Source organism: Mandrillus leucophaeus, unplaced genomic scaffold (assembly GCF_000951045.1).
Source record: "Mandrillus leucophaeus isolate KB7577 unplaced genomic scaffold, Mleu.le_1.0 Scaffold576, whole genome shotgun sequence".
NCBI classification, from domain to species: domain Eukaryota; kingdom Metazoa; phylum Chordata; class Mammalia; order Primates; family Cercopithecidae; genus Mandrillus; species Mandrillus leucophaeus.
In genome coordinates this window covers 850952-857786 of record NW_012106208.1, presented here as the reverse complement: position 1 = coordinate 857786, position 6835 = coordinate 850952, and the positions used below count along the sequence as shown (strand labels likewise).

Sequence of the window (6835 nt, the reverse complement as noted above, 5' to 3'; positions counted from 1 at the left end):
GCCGCCTCCCGGGAGTGCCGTGCGCCGCAGCCCGGGCCCAGGCCCCGGTAGCGCCTGGGACAAGGTAAGGGTCCGACAGAAAAGAGACCGAACCTCACGATCGGGCCCCAGGGGTGGGAAGGGTCACCTCCTCCGTCTCCCCGCGCTCGCTCTCCTTGGGTCGTGGGCCTGGCCCTCCCCAAGCTCTTAGCAGGAGGATGCTGCCCCTTCTCATCCCCCTCGCCGCCTCGCACACACCGTTGCAGCACCCCATTTTCCCAGGGAGAGAGGCCCCGTCTAACCTAGGCGACCCAACTCCCCTTTTCATGTCTTTCCTGGGTCAGGACGCTTCCCCTCCCCCCACGCCTCTTCACCCCCTTTCCTGGGAACTGCCTACTCTACGTTTACCTTTCTCTTGAGGAGAGGCCTCTCGCTGCCCTCCGCTCGAAATACACAGGCATACTTTTTTTCTCTCCCCGATCCCCCACTCCCTACCCCCGTTCTCGCGGCCTTGTGACAGACAACTCTGATCGCTCTGGGGGCCGCGATCTCCCCTCCGTAATCTTCCTGGACGCCTTCCCTCTCGTTTGCTGGCTTCCCACCTCAGATGGCTGCTTCCCAAAGGCATTACCTTCGCCACCCCCACCACACGTTCTCTGGCTCCCCGTGGCGTGTGCCCCAGCGTGTCTGAGATAGCCTCATTGAATGTGTAGGGTTCGATCCTGGAGTTGAGCCAGATTGTGTCGTTTTACTTGCCTTGGGCGTGGAGAGCGATCTTGTGAGAATATCTTCAAAGGCAGAAAATTTTACCCTTTATGAATTCTCTTTTCCTCTGCTTGTAAGTCGGGAATGTAAAGAGGAGGGTAGGAAAGAGCCCTGGTTCAAGTAGGTAAATCGCGTGAGAGGGAAAGTTTAACTGTTGGGAAAGCCCCTTCTATGCTAATTGATTCTATAGAGCCCTTGCATGTCTCACTTATTGGGCGTCAGTGGTCTTTCTCTCGGATACGGATGCTGCAGCCAGCTCTGCTGGTCTGGTTCAGGGGTGCGTGTATGACCTGCATTTTCTGCTTTCTCATGTTACTTGTGCAATGTATTCACCAGTAACTCATTTCTTTCCCAGACCTCTGGGTTCCACTGGGCTTTGTCTATATTTAAGTTCATTTCTCCAATTTCCTTCGTGCACATAGGTACTGAACGAATCCCCAAGTTCTCTGCTAATTCCCTTCATTACTTGACTAAACAAGTTGTTTTTAGATGACATATTTGTGACCAAGGTCATATTTACATTTCTTTGTTGGGCAGATGTTACATAGCTATACTTGTGATTGGGGAGGATCCAGCTGAGTGGAGTGTGCTGAGCTTTTCAGGAGAGTGTGTACTCCCTGTTTGAAATTATTTTTTGGTTGTTAATTTTTTTATTATTGTTTTTAGGTCACAGAAAGTTGTAAGTGGTAATTTTAGATGTGTGTGATCTGAGCTAGGACTAAAGCAGAGAATACTCACATAAGCAGAGGTTTCTGGACTCCATGGAGGACATAGGGCATTTTTTTTTTTCTATTGGATTTCTTCCAGTTTTCTCAGGATCATTAGTTCTCTTCTGTAGCCAAAAATTCTGGCCTGTTATGGGATTAGAGTCTTTAAGGTTTACTCAGACTGTCATTATGTGTAGAAAAATGAATTATGCCCTTTGGTAGGACATGACACAAGGCTCTGTTTCTAGCTGCAAATTTAAATTAGACTGTAGAGTGCTTGGGAAATTGGCTTGCAAAAGACGAAAGCTTAATCTTCACTTCTAAACTGCTGGCTTAATTAAAATGGATATTTAGAATTTGGTAAATGTTGATTTTTCTAATAAAAGGCCTTGGTTTAAAAGGGTGACCTTAGGATTGTTTCTTTCTAAAAGCATAATTCCAGCCCTTCTGGCATGAAGCACTGGTTCAAAAAAAAAAAGTGTGTGTAAGGAGTGGGGGTGGGGTAAAGAGAAGGTTGTTCCTTTGGGTTGGATCACAGGGGTGAGTATACAAGGCAGCAGCAGCTGCTGGCTCTGGAGCTCTGGTTGCTACGTGAGAAGCTTGAGTAGTGCTGGCTGCTGTCTCCAGGGAAGGACAGCAGTGCAGCGTCCATTAATGCTGCTGGCTGCAGGGAGCAGCACTTAGGCGATGGCTGCTTCAGGACTAAGAAGAAACCTTGCTTTTCTGGGAATTTTCACTGCTGAGCTGGTTTGCTTTTTATTGGTGGGGAGATGGGAATTAGCAATTCATAACCTCCTACCCATTTATGGGTATTGGCATCTGGAAAGTGGATCATAAAGACTTTCTTTTTTTGTTTGATTTGGTTTTTGTTTTTTGGCAGATATTTGTTTTTTATCTAGATATTTGTGCTTGGATAGGACTAAAAGTTCCATTAGAGTTTTAATTTTTGAATCAGTTAAAAAACCCAAGTAATAATTTTAAGGATCTTTCTGATAACCACAATGGGAAGAAAATAACAGGAATTTTTTTTCCTGCAACTGACATATCATGTTTTCCTCCATCTCTTTAATCATAGAATCAATTCTTATTATTTTGTTATGTGTCTCCTTTCTATTAAACCGCATTTACCTTATAGATGATTTGCTAAACATTTTACTAAGCTTGGACTCTTAAACTCTAAAAAAAGGTGCCATTTTGGAGTGGTTTCTAAATAAATATTATTTCTTCTTAATTTGTGTATTAGTAATAAACTTCTCCGGATTAGATATTTTCTTTGGAGTTTGACTTATAAGATTGATTCATTATATACTTGTTGTATATAGCCTTCTGACATCACAAATATATGTCTTTGGCCGTAATCCATCTGAAATGTAGGACACACCAGAAGAAATATGCAGAAATCAAATAAGTCTAGTTCAGGATACTGAGAAGATGGCCTCTGAGCCCCTTAGGTGATCTCCCCTCCCCCACAACTCTTGAACATTAGGATGATCTCTGATTAAGCAAAACAATCTGAGCGTGGAAAAGCTTGAAGGAGAACCACCACCACCAATTGTATGCGATACTGGACATATGCATGTGTGCTGTTTTTCTCCCCCAAGACTAATGTATCCTATACTTTTTTCTCCTCAGAATTTTGATTTGTTCATTTTTGTGTAAATGTACTTAAATCTCATAAACGTCTATAATTTGTAGTATGACTCTGGCATTTGTGGCAGAGAACCAAAAAGAATGGAAATGAGTTTTGTCATTCACAAATGTGGCTCACGTTGTTTTCCCAGTAATAAAAGCAGACCAGTGAAACAGAACCTTTAATGGATACTGTTTTAGGAGGTTCCAATTCTTATTACTATCACATAGATAAGATGCAATAGCAGATAAATATGATTTCATGTGTACTGGCTGTTTGACATACTTAGGGTTTAAGATAAAAATGTCTGCAGTTTTTTACCATGTGACTTAAGTTGCCATATAAAATAATTGCTTTTTCACTCGAATTTCCGGTTGTTTGGAACCTTTTGTGCTCTTGATATAATCACTTTCTAGAGGATCATACCGGGCCTTTTCATAGAAGGATTTACTTAAGTAATACCCTTGAAAACTTTTTTATATCTTTTGATACTGTTTTCTGTCCAGGTACTGACTTTCTGAAATTATTCTGGCTTTTCTGGGGAGAATGACTATTTCATTTTTACCTATGAATGGGGAAATAATAAAGTGCAAAGTACAAATTTGCAGATCATTACTTTTGCTTTATCCTTTCCATATTGAAATAACTTATGAAAAATTAGGCCGTAGTTAACAGCAGTCAATGACTATTGAATACATTTTATCAGAGGGAAACTGGATCATGAATAAAATAACATTTTAAAAATAATTTTTGGCTGAACTCTGGTGATTCATCAGTTTAATTTGAAGTTAGGTCTAGCAGTGAATTTTATTTATAAAAATTGTATTTCAAGTGTTGAAAACTGGAACTTCTAGATAGTATGTTTTGTTTGAGGCATAAAATTTTGTGCAAAATGTGTAATGTATATTTGGTAATATAATTGGTAGTCATTTGTAATTAAAAATGTTTTTTCAAAGGTACTCTTTAGAAAATAAGTGTAATGTACCTATAATGGGCAGGGATTGGTACCATTCCTTACTGCCAAAAATTCCAAAATATGTGGTATAGTGATTGATTTCTCTTGTGGTTGGGATTCTGAGAAGTTCGTGAAAGATGGAGAGAATACAGTTTCCTTCACTTACCTGTATACATTTTGTTAAGTCTTAGGAAAACTGTTTTATTGTATCTTTAATTATGAAGTGCATAAGATACCCAGTAACTCTGAGGGGAGGTGCTCTTAGAAAGCATTACGTTGGAGAATTCCCTTACCCTAGGACAAAATGCGTTCAGAGTCTTTAACACTTAGTGAAGGGAACTATAGGCTATAATAAACAAACAATGAAGGTAAGCTCAGTCTGCTTTCTGTGTACCCTACTGAGCAAGGAATTTGTAATCCCATCGTGCCTCGCTCGGTTATTCCATCATATTGATTTTGTTTGCTGAATACCTGAGGGAATAGCTTACTTAATGTAAGGTCACATTAAGTATGTTTGATATGAAGACAGGGAAAGGAATTTTCTGCTTCTTGGAATAATATCTTAGTATTTTTAAAACACTAAGTTTTTATATCAGGCCAGTTTTGCCTGATGCTCATGTCTGTTGCTTTGGTTGGGCTGCTGCTTTCTCTTCTGTGCTCTTCTGGATTCCTTGTGGTATAATGATTCCCAGAGCTTTCGTGGCAATTTGAAGTAATAAGAAGCATTGCCTTAGCCATGTTAGTTATGTGTACACTTTTGGCCTATGTTATGAATCACAAAAAGCGGTGCTATAGGAATGTATACAGAATAGATTTCTGTCTGGGGAATCAAGTTTTTGATTTGTGCTACCTAATGGAGGGAAAAATGCTGAATTTCTTGCTGCTCTGTTTGAGAAATAGATGGAAGCATGGGAGGAGCCAGAGACCTCTGCAGCAGGATTTGGTCTAAGTAGAAAAGGAAGATTTTTGTTTCAAATTGCCAGCTGCTTATGTCAGACTGACTCCCTTATTATGCCTCCAGTAGGCCTGTCAATATGGCCAAACAGCTAGATAAGTGCGGGGCAGGACAAAGGGCTCTTTGCACAGCAGGGAGGCAGTGTTGGTGGGGGAGGGGCAGGAGGTAGGAAAGGCAGGAGGAGGAGGTTCTTTTCCCTGGGAGATTATTCAGTTTGGCATACAATTAAAGAAATCATTTTTAGTTCCCACTCAAGCATTGAATTTTTGCCAGCCACATACTGTTAACCCCAAATTTGATACGTTTCAGAATATCTTGTATGGATCCATTCTCACCAAGGAAAAATTTTAAAAAATAAATCTCCATATAGATTAAAATAAAATAAATCCCACCCTCTGCACCCTCCTAAGTACCAGTCACTTCCCTAGTAGACCCGATCTAGAGCTGAATTCTCATTAAGAAATAGAAAAGAATAAATCTTTTTTATCTATCTGAATAAAAACACATTGTAATACAATGTGTTTGTTTGGGTTGGGATTGAACCTGAACATGTAGAATAATTTGTTTCCCTTTATGAAATAGTTGCATGTCCTTGTCTACAATTTTATTTCATTAAGATGGAGAGCACCTTACAGCTTTCATGTGTTGGGTTGCCATCATGTAAAATGCTAACTGAAGAAAGGCTACTTTTTATTTCAGCCTCTTCCTTAGTTCTTGGAGAACCTGATATTCCCTGGAGATGACTCCCTCCCTCCCCGCCCCCCAACCTTTTGGTTTAGGCAACCTCTTTTGATACATTTATGCTCAGCTCCCCTGCAAGTGGATGGTTGCATCCAGTTTTTTAGACTTAATATGAATCATAGAGTTGGAAAAGATCTGTCGGTTATCTGGTCCTTTAAAACAAAATCATAATGAAATATTTTGAAATTTGGGTCCCTGTTGAAGTTTTCATTAAAATGTTAAAGGATCGGTGTTCTGAACAACATTTTTAGTTACTTTTAAAATAAATGTTTTGTGCCAGTTCTTTTTTTAAAAATAAAGAATTTCATTTATAGGCAAATTAGCTGGCAATTATTTGCATTGTGATAGAATTTCTCTTTTATGAAGAAATATATGACAGCGTTTTTCAAAATGCTTAATGTATTTTAAGAGACTTTAATTTTTAGAAATATTTGGTTTGAACAGTTTTCCAAGAGCACATCTGTTGCTTGGGTTGAGGTACCACCTATACTGCAATGTTACTAAACTGGCCTTAAAGTTTTCCCTTCTGTTTATACTGCACGCAACAATAAAGGGAACTGGAATGCTAATTTCCACTTACGGATTAGCAAAAGACATGTTTTAACCAGTTAATAACCAAAAAACTGCTTTTAATACACATACTATTAAGCAAACCTGACCAAGTTTTGTGTTACTTCTCTCTGTTAAAGAAAACTGGATGTGTTGCTACTTAACATTATATTGTTATGTGTAATGGTCTTGGCAGTAATTATATAGTATTTTGACCTAAAAAAGAAATTTTGAGTAATTAATTATTATTACAGTTAGTTAGAAGTTTCTCATCAGTAAGATAGCAACAGCATTAACACAAAATCTAGTGAGCTATATTTTATATTACTACAGAAATTGAGGGTAGTCATTTCTTCCCTTTATAATTTATTTACATGGATTATTTCCATAAATTTGTGGCACTAAAATAGAAGCCATCTAGTCAAGCCCCAGTCTCCATACCAGACAGTGTTCTCTGCATGTGCTATGACCCACATTGCCAGTATTAAACATCCTTTACACCCTCCCTCTTCCCAGATAATTAGAAATCTCTTCAGTGTAGCTTCATTGCTCCT

At 39.3% G+C, this 6835-nt stretch overlaps 1 protein-coding gene across 1 annotated transcript in view; it reads left to right on the top strand.

Annotated features, from left to right (window-relative positions):
* The window catches only part of SETD5 (SET domain containing 5), an 81061-nt gene continuing 74226 nt past the window's right edge, over positions 1-6835 (top strand). The window contains exon 1 of the mRNA XM_011998592.1: positions 1-64. The gene's annotated coding sequence lies outside the window, so the exon portion shown is untranslated. The remainder of the gene's footprint in view (positions 65-6835) is intronic.